At 39.1% G+C, this 16096-nt stretch overlaps 2 protein-coding genes across 8 annotated transcripts in view; one reads left to right on the top strand and one right to left on the bottom strand.

The window, feature by feature from the left end:
- Positions 1–16096, bottom strand: part of CENPP (centromere protein P) — a 685914-nt gene that overhangs the window by 306993 nt on the left and 362825 nt on the right. The gene's annotated exons all lie outside the window — the stretch shown is intronic.
- The window catches only part of ASPN (asporin), a 104189-nt gene that overhangs the window by 18779 nt on the left and 69314 nt on the right, over positions 1–16096 (top strand). For 2 of the 7 annotated variants that reach the window (XM_029599384.1, XM_029599385.1), the window contains one exon: positions 12059–12114. The exons of 1 other annotated variant lie outside the window; for it this stretch is intronic. The gene's annotated coding sequence lies outside the window, so the exon portion shown is untranslated. Of the gene's footprint in view, positions 1–4163; positions 4245–4403; positions 4446–5640; positions 5862–12058; positions 12115–16096 lie in introns of those variants that run through there. 4 more of the 7 variants (XM_029599386.1, XM_029599387.1, XM_029599383.1 and 1 more) reach the window with 4 other exon arrangements.

Raw genomic sequence — 16096 nt, 5'->3', positions numbered from 1 at the left:
TGGGAAGTATACCATCCGGTCCAGGTGATTTACTACTCTTCAGTTTGTAAAAAAGGCCTACCACATCTAGGTTCACCATGATTTGGTTCAGTCCATCTGAATCATTACCCATGAAAACTTTCTCTGAGACGGGTATCTCCCCACATCCTCTTCAATAAACAATGAAGCAAAAAAATCATTTAATCTTTCCGTGATGGCCTTATCTTCTCTAATTGCTCCTTTAACCCCTCTATCATCTAACGGTCCAACTGACTCCCTCACAGGCTTTCTGCTTCGGATATATTTTAAAATGTTTTCTGGCATTAGCACACAAACATTTCAAAGTTTGTTTTTTTTGTTTGTATTTTCATTCTGCTTTTTAATTGATAGGGATAAGTTAAATTTTTTAGCTCAGGTAAGTTTTTAGTTACAGGCACTTGGACTACTTTTCTTATAATTGGAACCTCACTGTCGGGATGCCCTAATTCTAATGCATCATTAGTATCCTTTGAAGATACCTCCCTCCGAACCATACACTGCTGAGTGACTATTGGTTTTCCCCTTTGTTCTAGTTTAAAAGCTGCTCTCTCTCCTTTTTAAAGGTTAGCGCCAGCAGTCTGGTTCCACCCAGGTTAAGGTGGAGACCATTCCTTCGGAAGAGACTCCCCCTTCCCCAAAAGGTTCCCCAGTTCCTTTCAAAACCTAATCCCTCTTTCTTGCACCATCGTCTCAACCACACATTGAGACTCGGGAGCTCTGCCTGCCTCTAGGGTCCTGCGTGTGTAACAGGGAGCATTTCAGAGAATGCTACCCTGGAGGTTCTGGATTTAAGCTTTCTACCTAAGAGCCTAAATTTGGCTTCCAGAACCTCCCTCCCACATTTTCCTATATCGTTGGTGCCTACATGTACCACGATAGCCGGCTCCTCGCCAGCACTGTCTAAAATCCTATCTAGGTGATATGTGAGGTCTGTCACCTTCGCACCAGGTAGACATGTTACCAGGCAATCCTCACACCCACCAGCCACCCAGCTGTCTACATTCCTAATAATCGAATCACCAAGTATGATGGCTGACCTAACCCTTCCCTCCTGGGCAGTACGTCTTGGAGACACATCCTTGGTGCGAAAGGAAAATGCACCACCTGGAGAGCAAGTCATATCCTTTCCTGCTGCACCAGGTTGATGCTCTCCGATCATGAGACCTTCTTCTTCCAAGGCAGCACCAGGGCTGCCAGTCTGAAGTTGGGACTTGGCTACTATGTCCCTGAAGGTCTCATCTATATAACCTCTCTGTCTGCCTCAGCTCTTCCAGGTCTGCCACTCTAGCCGCCAGAGATCGGACTCATTGTCTGAGAGACAGGAGTTCTTTGCGTCGCATGCACAATTTCTCAGCGGCGGATAAAAAATCATACATGTGACACTCTATGCAAAAGACTGGGAAGCCCCCCCCCCCTCTTGCTGCTGGACTGCTGCTTTCATCTCAAATCTATTCATTTCCTAGTTAAGTTTTAGGTTGCTATGGGAGTAGGAATGTGTCTAATAAATGTCCTTTAATTGTATTAGTGAATTCACTATATGTCTGGTAGTGGCCTACAGGGGAATGATCAAACTCTCAATAAGGTGGGTGTTTTTTTTTTTTGTGAAAGTGGCACCTGCCTATAAATTAAAGGATGAGGGGTGGGAGGGTTGGGAAATACAAACAGTCTAACTTCAGTTAGTCAGCCAGAGTAACTCACTGCTCTCTTGATTAACAAATGTTGGTACCTAATCAAACCAAATCACACTACCTTAACACCTTTCCAAGGTGATTGCTGAATTTTTCAACCTTTTTACTTAGGTATACACTGCTCCTAGCTTATTTCTAGCTTCTGGCTTTTTTTTTTATATACAAACACTAACTTCTGCTTATTAGCTGCCTTACAGACTATTCATTATGGGGCGGATTTTCAAAGGGTTACACGCGTAACCCCGAAAACCCGCTCCTGCGTGCGTCGAGTCTATTTTGCATAGGCTCAGCAACGCGCGCAAGCCCCGGGACGTGTGTATGTCCCAGGGCTTGAAAAAGTGGGTGGGGTGTGGGAGGGGCGGTCTGGGGCAGGAGCCTCCAGGCACAGCAGCCATTTGCTGCTGTGCCCGGGATCGCGGGCCGGCCGTTGGTCGGCGCGCGCAACCTACACCTGCCCAAAGGCAGGTGCAACTTATAAGTTAAAGGTAAGGGGGGGAGGGGTTTAGGTAGGGCTGGGGGGCAGGTTAGGTAGGGGCAGGGAGGGGAAGGTGGGGGGGCAGAAGGAAAGTTCCCTCCAAGGCCGCTGTGATTTCGGAGCAGCCTCAGAGGAAACGGAGGAAGGCTGCTCGGCACGTGCAAGTTGCACAATTGTGCACCCCTTTGCGTGCGCCAACCCTGGATTTTATAACATCAGGCGTAGATTTGTGTGCGTCGGGTTACGCACACAAATCTCACCCGCGCACAATTCTTAAAATCCGGCTCTATATATCTGGTAGTGGCCTACAGGGGAATGATCAAATTCTCAATAAGTTAGTCAGCCAGAGTGATTCACTGCTCTCTTGATTAACAAATGTTGGTACCTAATCAAACCAAATCACACTACCTTAACACCTTTCCAAGGCGAGTGCTGAATTGTTCAACCTTTTTACTTAGGTATACACTGCTCCTAGCTTATTTTTGTTATTATTTGTAAAGGTTTTGGGTGGATCTTTGGACCTGTGGCAGATGACCACGCCCACGGGGGAAGTCCCGTGAGGGGCCATAGGTCAGGCTCTGCATAGGAGACACACACACACACACTAGTTCTTTTATTAAACAGGATAGGTGAACCACCAGAGGTGGCAGTAGTGAGCTGGAAAGTAGCCCGGTTGGGCTTGTAGTCCCCTCAGGCTCTGGAACAGCGATCCCACAATGGCTATGCTGTAATAGAGAGAACTGATATTGTGAGTAGTAGCAGGTTATGCAGAGTTCAGGAATAGAGCCTCGTTGGTAATGTACTCATGCAGTGTTCTCTCAGTGTGGAGCACAGGAGCTGGAGTAAAGGCAGGCCCTCAAGGAGCGAGTACCTGGTTCCAGGGAATAGCTCTGAGAGACTGAGATTGTAACTGACAGATGTTATAGGCAGGGTGTCTTCCTGGCAGAAGAGGAGTCCAAGTAGCGAGTCCAGGAACATGGGCCCTTGAGGAGCGAGTACCGGTTCCAAACTGCGACCTGAAAGATAAGAAAAAGAGAGAGGCCCCGAGGAGCGGGTACCCCAAATAGAGTAGGTCCAAAGGAGGCAGAGTTGCAAGGTATGGAGAGCGAATCCCATCCGTGTGGAAACCTTTGCTAACTCGATTAGCTAGCAATTACATAGGCCTTTTATATCCTGGATGCATGACGTCATCACAGGGGGATGCCCCTGAGGTTCGCGCCACTGAAGGTACTTGAAGCAGGGCCGCGTGGCGCGCGCGCCCTAAGGCAGCTGAACAGCATGGCAGGAGGCAGCGCCCAAGCCGGTCCGGGGACGCCGGAGAGGACAGCAGGCAGACGCCGCAGCAGCCAAACAACCATCAACCGCAGGAGGAGTCGCCAGAGAGGTAAGGAGGGCGGAGTGGAGACGTCGGGCAGCGACAGTCGCAACAACTTCTAGCTTCTGGCTACTTTTTTTTTTTTTCAATATACAAACATTCTAACTTCTGCTTATTAGCTGCCTTACAGACCATTACAAATAAACACACTAATTACTGCTTATTAGCTGCCTTACTGACTGACTATTTAAACATACAAACAGTCTAACTTCAGTTTATTCCCTGCCTTACTATTAAAAGCACAAACACACACAAATACACTAAACAATATTCCTAAATAGTTAACTTCATCCCAATACTTTAAAGAAAAGAAAATTCCCAAAGCAAACACTTACTGATTCCTTTCAGCCACCAGGAAGGTGATCCTCTCCTCTCAGTGCTCCCACTGGATGGTCAATGATCTCCATAATAAAGCTTATGGGGAAAGACTTTAACATAAATATCACAGTGGAAAGTTGGTAAAAGGGAAATATGATAGACATTTAAATACCTCCAAGGAATGGAGGTGGGCCTCTATGAATGGAAAGGAAGCTCTGGAATGAAGAGTCATGGAACAAGGGTGAAAAGGGAAAACTCAGGAGTAATCTAAGGAAATATTTATTTACAGAAAAGGTGGTGGACTTATGGAACAGTCTCTATGTGGAGATGGTGAAGATAAAGACAGTATCTGAATTCAAGAAAGCAAGGGGTAAGCACAGAGGATCTCTAAGGGAGAGGAAGTGACTATAAAGCTGAACAGGAATTGTGAACAGGCAGACTGGACAGGCTGAATGGTCTTTATTTACCATCATTCTCTGTTTCTATTTTATGGACTTTTGTTTTACTCTTGAATCATGTTTCCTTTCAGTGTAACTGTAAAACAGATAATCACCATGATCATAGTGAAAATGTAAGTAAAATGCTATTATTTCAAAAGGCTTGTATTCAAGATATACCATAATGCATACCATCAGTGATATGACTAGGCAATGAATCATCATCTGCCTCGTAAATTGGCATGGATAATAATGTCTTGAAATATGGATTCTAGTTTTAATTAGTTGATTATAAAGTTATGTTATACTCAATATGTGATTATGGCTCCCGTTTTCTTTTAAATTCGGATGGAAATACCAAACTAACCATCATTTTCTGAGATACCCCCCTCCCCCCCTCCATCAGGAATCCACAGTTTTCATTCTCTTTGCATGACTGAACCTCCTCATGAGGAATCATGCCTGGTGTTATATACTTCTCCACCCACATTCCAGATTTTGCTGATTTCAGCAGAAAGAGACACTTTCCAAATATGGGTTGATAGAGATTTAGCCTATCATAATAAAGCATGACGATTAAGCTCAATGACTAGAAGATGTAAACAAACCCAGCAAGGACAGCTCAATGGCAGCAACAACTAATACCACAGGGGAACCGTGGACAACAAACTCAAGAAAAGGCTATTCACTCCACTAAGAACACTGGATGAATATAAAAGAATAGCTGGAGTTTTGTCTGCATCAAATTCTTTATAGGTAATACTATGTCCTATCTATATACTGTAGAACCATACTACATAATGAGAAGTGTCACAATGAACAATCATCTGCATGCTATACAGTTAATGGATCCAATTTATATAGGCCTATTGTTATAACAACCCTCTTCTTAATCAGGACACCTTTTCAAAGTCTCAGCAATCTCTTTCTCAGAGAAATATTTATAAATATATATATATATATATATATATATGACCTTTTCAGTGAACTGATAAAATAAATCCATGTTATTGATTGTGTAGGTATATTTTTTGTTTTACACATTTAAATGATTTCTTTTAAAAGGTATTTCCGATAGGTACAGAACATAAATCCCTTTTTCTAAAGTAGGAAGTAAATGTGGATAGCTCAATGAAAAAAAACTATTTTTTTTTGTATGTTATTATAGTAGATAATTTGCTTCAATGGACTCCACTGTACTCTGAATGGCCAGGTGCCATTTTCTATTCAACTTCAGGTTTGACAAAAGTTTTGCAGTAGTCTTGATTTAAGCTAGAGGTTTTGGCTGTGATACAAGCAATGATGAAAAACACATGAGTGGTAACAAGCCTTTTTAATATCTGTCTTCAGTACTAAAATGGGATAATCTGTAGAAGCAGTTTATTCAAGTATCATGCAGAGTGCCAGGAGGATCATGCATATTTGAAGCTGAAATTTTGCCTTTAGTTTTTAGGACTGATTGCAGAAATAAGATTTTAAAGCATGGCTATAAAATAAGAAACTGGAAATAAGGTGGATTATTATTTTAGAGGATCTGTCCAAACTTTAAGGTATGTTTGCAAATTTTCTCTCTTTCTCATATAAAAAGTGCTTGAAATTAGGGAACATCCTTTTACTATGTAAAAGCAGTTACTGCTAGAGAAAAAACTGGAAGTTTGTCATTTATTTTTTTTATGCAAATACTATATCTTATGGTAAATGCATTTTTTGGATGACAAAAATGCTGACCTGACCCATTCCAAGAAAGGTGAAGATCAGCATTTAACTTGGTTTAAGAAAAAAAGAAAACAATAAAAAAAAAAATCAACAATTTATATGTAATCAGAACCAAAAGCAGAAGACAAAATATTTGTATTCTGCCACTGGCATCTGTCTAGGAGATTTTACAAACAAGGCTACTTACTTACTCTACTAGAATGGTTACAGTCTTGGAAAAATTGTTTTACAATTTTCTTGTCAGAAAGCAATTCACTTTTGATCCAGTTTATTTAATGCAATACACATTTCATCATATAAAGCTAGCATAAATTAACTAACCACTGCAATCTGTTTTTGCATGCTATGCAGTGTGTATTTTGTATACAATGAATTATACAAATATAAAAATTGTGAAAATGTTATTTCTCATAATTTTATTGCATTCATAACACCAATACTATTTATGAGATTATACTTTTTTCAAATTATCAGGTGATTTTTAAAATTATTCTAGGTCACTGAATGCATACATTTATCACAGCAAAGAACTAGGGGTCAGGAAAGAATGTGTTAATCTAAATTATTGCTATACAGGTGTAGCCATTAGAAACTATAAAATGTTCAAATATATGAAGTAATTTGCATGTCTTGATTATCCTTTTTTTCCAAATAATGAACAGAGGATGAATCATTTTTCCTCTCTGTCAGGGAAGACAGTATTCTTGCTCACATGAACATTTTCCCTAATACAAACGATGCTGAAGGAAATTTGTCTCAATATATCAAATTGTCAGCAGCATCTGGCTACATTCAGCATGCCTTTCTAAAATATTACTATGATGATTAGCCCCTGGAACACTATAACAAAAAAAATTCTATATACAAAGTGTTTAGTTAGGAATATAAATCTAGGTAGTTGAAGGACAGAAGTTTGAAAATATCTAAAAGAATAATTGTGAATGCAAAGCCAAAAAATTACTTTTCAAACTGTAAGAAGTTTCTTAGGAGAAACTTAGATTTAAAGCTAAATAAAAAGCTACTGAATGCATACATGTTCTCAGTGGTAAAATACTGAACTGAGACATGAACTTTTAATAAAAAGATTATGAAAAAAATACATGCATTTGAAATGTGTTATAGAAGACCTCTGAAGGTTAGTTGAAAGGACATCATGTCAAATGAAAAGGTTCCTGAGATGATGGAAGGTAGAAGAACCTTAATAGAAGACCTGGACAAAAGGAAAATGAGATTTGCTGGTTATATTTACAAAGGCTTTGGTGGCAAATTAGCCAATCTAGAATTCAAGAGCAGAATAGAGAATAAAAGAGAGAAAGCAATCCAGGGAAACAACATTAAAAATGATCAAAATGTGGAAAAAGGGGTGAAGCAAAGAGGAAATCTGAGCACAGAGAGAACTAGCACACCATAATTACCAACCTTCTTACTGAAGACAACACTTGATGATGAGTGTTCTGCTCCTGGAACTTACAATTTAGCATATTTAGAAGGTAATAATGCAATCATTATCCTCTAACTCAGTTAATTGAATGTTTCTGTTGCTTATCCACCTTATTTCAGTGTCCTAGTCAAACTATATTTCATATGGTTTTACAGAGAACTAAAACTGACTATTCTAATAGTGTGGCAAAACTATGGTGGCCAGATAGGAACAATTTGTGAATTCACAATGAAAACCACAGGAAAATCTAAACCTTTGGCCTTTCTGAAATATTTTTCTGCAGATTCTTTTACCACAGAATTTCTTGGAAAAATATTAAAAAAAAAAAAAAAAAAAAAAAAAGATGGAAAGGGCAAAAGATGCAGCAAACTATTTTTGAAGTGGAAAATTTTACCATGCTGAACAGTTTGCACAGAAATTAACCCTTTAAGTTCCATGGCAAATGAGTTTATGGATTTGCAAATCTTTCGAACCTTCGCAAATATATCTGTCAAATTAAATTTTACTTTTTCAGTTATTTTTGCAAGGTAGCTAATGGCAACTATAAAATCTAATTTGGCCAGAAATCTTAATCTATTTGGGGCTAAATCACTATTGTGGTTAGTGCAGTTAGTATAGCTGTGTTTAAAAAAGGATTGGATAAATTCTTGGAGGAGAAGTCCATTACCTGCTATTAAGTTCACTTAGAGAATAGGCACTGCCATTAGCAATGGTAACATGGAAAAGACTTAGTTTTTGGGTACTTGCCAGGTTCTTATGGCCTGGATTGGCCACTGTTGGAAACAGGATGCTGGGCTTGATGGACCCTTGGTCTGACCCAGTATGGCATTTTCTTATGTTCTTATGTATTCTATGTATGTTAAAGAACGGATTCTAAACACTAGGAAATGTTTAAGGTACATTTTCAAATCTCAGAATTTTCACTGTTAATTTAATGAAATATCCTGCAAATTATCTGAAAACTTTTCACCAAAGTATCTGTTTTCCTAACTTCATTATTTCTGAATTCGGTATCAAACACTTATTTAACATTAATAGCGAGCTGTGGTAAAAGTCCATTCAGTTAATAATGCCTAGGATTTAGATCTATCGTGGAACTTTATTCATTAACAAGAACTATTCAGTATCAGCTTTCTTTTGTTTTGCACCTGAAACAAAAATCAATAAAAACTGCACCAAGTTATTCCATAGTTTATCATGTTGTGGGTTACCATAATTACATAGTTACAGTTAATGAGGTAACTATCAGAGTATCCTGATAGGTACTATATTTGGTAATCTATTTAATCTATGCTTATCACCATCTTATATATAGGGACAATAACTTTCAAATGGACATGCAGTATATAAAACTGCCACATATCTGGCCGCATGCCCACGTGTATATGGGTGTACGGCCAGATACGCAGCAATTTTATATCTGCACACACATACTCACGCATGTTATAAAATAGCCCTGGTGCGCATTTGTGTGCTCCTAATTTTAAGCTTCTGTGTACACAGCAGTGCAAGTCAGCTTTGGAACACGCAAGTGAGGGAATTTTATAACAGATGCGTGTCCAGCTCATGACCAGTTTTATCAGTTTGTCCAGTCTAGAGCTAGGTCCTCCAACCCCCCCCTCATTCTTTGGCCTGCACTCTCCCTAGTTAACCCAGACCCTTCAAGCACTTCATAGATGCCTGGAAATAGTTTTGTTTTTTTTTCAAAATAATTTTTATTAATAGGAAGATGTTACACAAATCTGAGATAACTATAGCAGATGCAAACAGAAAAAAACACTGCATACAATACAAGCATTGCACAAAAATGTGTGGTTCAACAACCAATCCTCTGTCATCGTACTCCCCGGTTTTCTGTTTTTATACCCTCCATCCACTCCTGACCCTACCACCCCCACCCCAAATACCCAGCTCCAAAGCATCCTCATTCATACCGCATGCATACCACAGACAGACCACGTATCCCCTCCCCTAACCTTTTATAAAGGCTTACACTTCCTCCACAACAAAAGTACATTTACGCACAAATATACCTGGGTGTGTAGGTACTCGTAGGCATATCTCTTGGCCCTGCCCTGTAACACGCATACTTTGCCCACCTTCCATCAAGTTGTCACCTTAAGTGAGATAGTCACACATTGGTAATTTTGTGCACGTGGGTGGCTTATAAAATCGGGTGGACACATGCATGTGCTAGATGCGCGCACATCTCCAGATTTTGACATACATGCAACTTTTAAAATTCAATTTTAAAAATAGTAATGTATACATTTACTGTCTGAAAATCCATTTAGTCAGGTTTCTGTTATGTGATGGCTTGCAATGAATAACACTATACTACCAGTGGTCAATTTCATTAATAAGGCATAGGCACAGATAATGCACAAAGTGAAGAATAGATCAGTATGTAGTAGTAGAAAGATCAGAAAAACCCCCAAATATATCTTAGCATTAAATACCATTTCCCAATGAAATCTGCATATCTTCTAGTCGGAAGAAGAAAACTTATTATTCCCATACTATGCAATATAAATTGCGCTGTGGTAATTGCACAGGTATTGGAGGAAGTTTTACACAAATGTAAGTTTTGCCACCCCCCAAATATCATTTTCTTGGAGCTAAAATTAGACAATAGCTATTAAGAAGAGATAGAACACCCTATACTGCATGATACATCAACATTTAATTGGCTCTAAAACTTGCTTTTCAGATGACATTTAATCTGTCTTGCTGTTTAATACTGATAAACTATAGTAAAGTAAACCATTCTTTAAGGAGCAATCACAGAGCAGAATATTCTTTTGGGGGAGGGATTAGTGGCATGAAGAGGAGGAGGAAACAAAAGAATGAGATAAAGGGGAGTAAGAAAGACTACTTACTACTCATGAGGCTTTGTTTGGTTTCATGTTTCAAAATGTATAAGAAAAAATTTGTAAAAGGATATTGAAGCCAATTCAAATATTGACAGGAATGTTGCAACAGACTTTCTTTAAATTTAGCAAGCTAGCACATTCTGTGCTTATTAGTATCATTAAAGCATTATTACTTAACAAAAACTCACATCTGTGCAGTTAAGTCACTAAACTATAATGCAGAATTATAGCCAGTGCCAAATCAAAATGACATCCTATGGATCCTGGTAATGATGCAGCTCTTTCTATCAAACATTCTACAATTCTGCCTTAGTTTGCTGGTTTCTCTGTTTACTCTAAAAAGAAAACAAAGAATAAGGTGCCGATGCAATACTGTGCGCTGTGGCTAGCATACGGCTTAACATGTGATTAGACACGCGTTTAGGTCGTGTGTCCATATCCCCCCCAATGCAGTATGGAGATTGGCGCGTCCAAACCACCGCATAGCTAATAATGCTCATCGCATGTAAATTCCATGTAGATGAGATCTATTAGCTAATACCTGTGATGCAAAACATTTCCTGCGTGGCCAATGTGCCCATTGCAACATGACAAATTTTACACCAGCCCGGGGTTGGTGTAAAGGTATGCCGCGCTCAAGGGCTCATTAATAAAACCAAAAATCCTGCTTTCTGTGGTTCCTCCTACATTCAGTTTCGTTGTGATACTAAGTAGGAGGAACCACAGAAAGCAGATTCTGGTAAAAAAAAAAAAAAAAAAAGGTAAAAAAATAATAATGCTGGGTGCCCAATATAAACACATAAGATACATGGTCCAGGTCATGTATCTTGTGCATGTATATTGTGCTAGTAGTGGGAAAAACCGGATGCTTGTACTGAGCATCTATTTTTCCAACCCGCACTGATAGCCACCTCTCCGGTGCCCCCGATGCCGAGGAGGCGCTGAGACGCATTATTTTCCCCAGCGCCTCCATTTGAGTGCGCCCTCTCATTTAAAAATTGCATCATATGCTCAGGAGAGGTGGCTGGGCAAACGTTAAGAAAACAGGCGTTCAACATTGAGCGCCTGTTTTCTACACACAAATACTGCATCGGTCCCTAAGAGATTAAAGGAATAGCCTCTCAAATGTAAGCTTCCCCAAATTACATTTCTCCCCTGCTTTGATAGGCAAATACAGTTATTCTGTAAATATAGTGATGACTGCAGATCCATACTGGAGATATAACAGCATATTATACCAAACTATTGTGCGCATGTAATAGTAAGTTTCTAGCCTACTAGAAACCAAAGTGGGCGGTAAGGCTTAAGTTGCCAATAGGCTGATCCAGTGCTGCTTTTATACTTGAACTGATATTTGATTTCTCAATAAAACTAAAAAAAAAGGGCAGGACTACAAACACATCAACAATATGTTAATTAGGAATAAAAATAGGCCTGTCCTGAAAAAAAATGGAATCACTTAGTAACTCTAGGCACATTCTACATCACCTTGGATATATGAAGTGTAGAAAGTATTTGGTCGCAGTAAGCCCTGTAACTAGAGTTTTGCACATACGAATCTCATTTGAGAATAACCAGAAATTTATTGGAACGTTTGTTTCAATGTTTTGCCTACAGAATACACTAAGAGCCCGCCTAATCTAGTCCAGAATTGCTGCAATTTTATACCCTTAATGCATTATAAAATCAAAACTACTTGGCATTTTTTAATTTTCAGATTCATTACTGGCTGAACAAGAATCCTGTCTGGCTGCACTAAATTGCAATACAAAGGTAAGTGTTTAAAGAGCTGGAAAATGTATTCCCATTAGCTATGCAGGTTTTAAAATAAAAGTGATGTGAAAAACACTTCACAGCACAAACACTTTCAGTATTAGTCATTCCTTGCCAAATCAACTAATGGCTTCACAGAAGCTCATTAAAATTCCTCTTACACTCCCTAATTCTAACCTTTGTTGCCAGGTAGGAAGAGGGATGGAGGGGTGAACCACAAAGTTTTCTGTAGTTAAAGAGAACTGAAGCCTCCACAGTTATAAGATGCATTAACTGGTTATTGCAGTTCAGCATGTCAATTAAATAGTTCATCAGCATTTAATAACTTAATAGATTTCAGCAGATAAAAGACTAAATTGGTCCATCCAGTCTGCCCAGATGAGGTTCTTCCCACTTTGGGATGATGAGCATATAAATTCTCGTATGCACCCCCCCAACAGCAACTCCTCCCTGCCCCCTTTCCTCACTATCTCTCTCCATATCCATGCCCCAAACCAACTAAAAGTACCGAACACAATCATCTCCACTAGTAGGGCCATTTCAACTTGGATTATTACAAAAGCAATATTTAATCCCAAATCCTGGCCCTATGTCTTATTACCAAATTCTGTAAAAATCCCCACAGTCATCAAAACCAATGCAGCTGTTGTCCACAAAACAAATATCCGGCCTCTGCCTGCCCACTGAAGTTTGGCTTTTAACCATGGGTCCCCTCCATGCAGCTTACTCCAGCTTCTTAGAAGCTCAATGCTTTTATGCAATTGCTGTTAGGGCTTTAACCACCGCTCTTGTACAGCCTATCCAAATTCTTTCCTGCCTGTTGGCAGTTTTATCACTGCTGTTTAGGGTTATAACCACCGCTCCATGTCACTAGGAATCCTCTGTGCTTGCCTTAGGCGTTTTTGAATTCCGTTACCATTGTCTCATCACCTCTTCCAGCAGTCCATTCTTTATCAGAAATACTAATCAGATTGCCAATATAATTCTTTACAGTCTCAGAAACTCCTTGATATGGCAAATAAAGATGTAAAAAGAATACATTTCAATAGAATTGCATGCTTGCTTAAAGATGGAAAACAATTATTTACTGGAAGACAAATTAGAAAGTTACAAAAAAAAAAAAGGATTGGAATGTTCAAGTCATATTGGACAATTTTGATTTTGAGTTGTTATAAATCATTAGTAAGCTTTTCCAGTAAGGGAATTTACATGCAAATTCTATCTATAAGGCATGCATTCATTTTCCTAGTGCTGGCATCTGCCTTTACATTGCATCGAACTAAGTGCACTGCAAACACCGGTGTCAAATTGTTTCTTTTCTTGAAGCACCTATTTATATATTTCTTCTCATTGTTTTTACAAAAGGAAATATTCTTCATAACCAGTTTTGTGATGAGTTATTTTCCCATTGAGGTTTTACATTGAGCATTTGAAACAATGAGAAATATAAAATGTGTTAATACATAACCAGGAAATATCAAAATTTAAAATATTTTTCAAACGGTCAGCTGACATTTATATAATAAATGAATCAAGCACTTTCAGTGACACACACATATATATGTTATAGCTCTCATAGACGACAAGAGTTTTTGCATCTGTTTTTAATTCTATTGGTAACAATCGGCATTAGTTCTGGAAAAGTACTATGTTGGTCAGTGTGTGGTTTGCATTTATGACCAGTAGTGGTACATTTATATTATAATGGGTTAAGTCAACAGATTGTGAGGCTTCTCAGACCAAATACTTGGCATCTGATGACCCAAGAAACACATTTTCTTGGGTTCAGTATGATATTCGTTTGATTCTTTTAGTGAACACATTTTCTTGGGTTCAGTATGATATACGTTTGATTCTTTTAGTGAACACATTTTCTTGGGTTCAGTATGATATACGTTTGATTCTTTTAGTGAACACATTTTCTTGGGTTCAGTATGATATACATTTGATTCTTTTAGTTAACATCCTACCTTAAATGTCCTCATTCTCCAATGACAGCAAACACAGACTAAACAAGACCAATTGATTTGCAAGGAATTAAAAATATTCCAGGAAAGGAGAAAATAGCCAAGTTCTACACTGTCTACAATAGAAAATACTCTAAAACAATTATTACATTTTGACCAGTAAATGTAATAAAATAAAAAAGAGTTTCGACTGCTGATGAAGACAGGTGGCACATTTGTTTTTAGCATTTAGAGGGTTAAATGGCTGAGTTTTAGGACTTTGAAAGCCTGACAGTTTTCTCTTATTATTTTAATCCTTTCTGGTGAATAAAGTCCACATATGTTGCTGTATAAAATGATTGAATCAGGCCTATTATGTTTTATTACAATTTACTCTGTAAACCATATGAAGGAAGTTTAAGTGTTGTTTGACAAGAAACTCTCAATGATAGCATAGAATGGAAAAGGTGAATGTTTACTTTTTCAAAAGGTACCAAGACTAGGGGACATGCAATGACATTACTAAGTAGTACATTTAAAACAAATAGGAAAATATATTTTTTACTCTATGCATAATTAAGCTCTGGAATTTGTTGCCAGAAGACATGAAAACTATTAGTGTAGCTGGGTTTAAAATAAGTATGGAGGAAAAGTCCATAAACCATTATTAAGGTAGACTTGGGGAAATCCCTGGGATATGCAGCATGGACAATTACCTTTTGGGATCCTACCAGATATTTGTGACCTGTATTGGCCACTATTGGAAACAGGATACTGGGCTTGATGGACCTTTGCTCTGACCCAGTATGGCAAAACTTATGTTCCTAAAGCACGCAAGGGTTTGCACTGCAATTTGAAAGCAATATTTATTTATTTATGCAGGTTATGTCCATTTCTGCCTAAATCGGCTTTGAAGTCAGTCATCAATGCATTGATGACATCCCACATTGACTACAGTAATGGTGTATTACTCGAAACTTGCTATAAATTTCAGTTGATACAGAACTCAGCTACATAGTTGGTTACGGGGATGGGAAGAAAGGCTCATGTTAAAAAGTCTTTTCTGGCTACCCATGCTATTTCAAATACAGTTTAAGACTCTGGTTTTGGTGTTTAGCTCTTTGAATAATTTAACACTAAGGGAGTCATGTTCAAAGGAGTAATGCATGTAAATGTAACATGCTATCATAGCAATTTATGCACTTAAAGTGCACTTACATATGTAAAACCTATTACAATCCAATGGCATATATTATAGCAATTTTCAAAAGCCCACTTACTCACAAAGGGCCAAATTTTAAAAGCCCTGCACACGCAAATACCAATAGACACACACATAGCCGCGCCGAGTGCATTTTAGAAATGGCTCGGCCACTCGCTTATCTCCCAATGCATGCAGAAGTACCGGGCTCAGTAAAAGGGCTGGGCCAGGGGTGGGGTCTGGGCGGGGGACAGCACCATTAGACGCTGTCCCAGGAAAGTATGCACCGGCAGCTGGCTTGCATGTGGAATTTACTTCTGCTCCAAAGGAGCAATAAGGTATTTAAAAAAAAATTTGGCTAGATAGGCAGGAGGTAGGGGTTGGAGAGGAGAGGAGAGGGGGAAAAGGTAGGCAATGTTCTCTCCACCTAGCTTGATGGACTCTCTACCTGGGCAACAACAAGCTAGGTGGAGAGAACATTGCCCAAATCTCATCTTGGAGTGAGTTTCCTCAATCCGAAGGCCAGCAAATCTTCACAAGAGAGCACTGTTCTGTTCGTACATCTCATGTTGAATGTGAAAGTGGCCCCCAACCCCCTACACTCATACCTAATCCCCACCTCGAGTTACTAGGTGGGCCTCCCATAGGGATACGAATACCTATCTAGGGAGGAGGCACTATAGCAAGGCTCGCTCTCTCTCCCCTAGCCTGCAGCGTACTGAAACAGGCTGTCCGGAAACATCGTGAACCGCAATATATACTGGCAATGTAGCCCAAATTGGGTTAATAGTGCAACTTGTGCTAAGAGCGTTTTGCATAGCTGTTATCGCAATTT

Source organism: Rhinatrema bivittatum, chromosome 4, assembly GCF_901001135.1.
Source record: "Rhinatrema bivittatum chromosome 4, aRhiBiv1.1, whole genome shotgun sequence".
Classification (NCBI taxonomy): Eukaryota; Metazoa; Chordata; class Amphibia; order Gymnophiona; family Rhinatrematidae; genus Rhinatrema; species Rhinatrema bivittatum.
The sequence above is the reverse complement of the archived record's forward strand: the minus strand, read 5'-3'. Positions and strand labels throughout refer to the sequence as shown.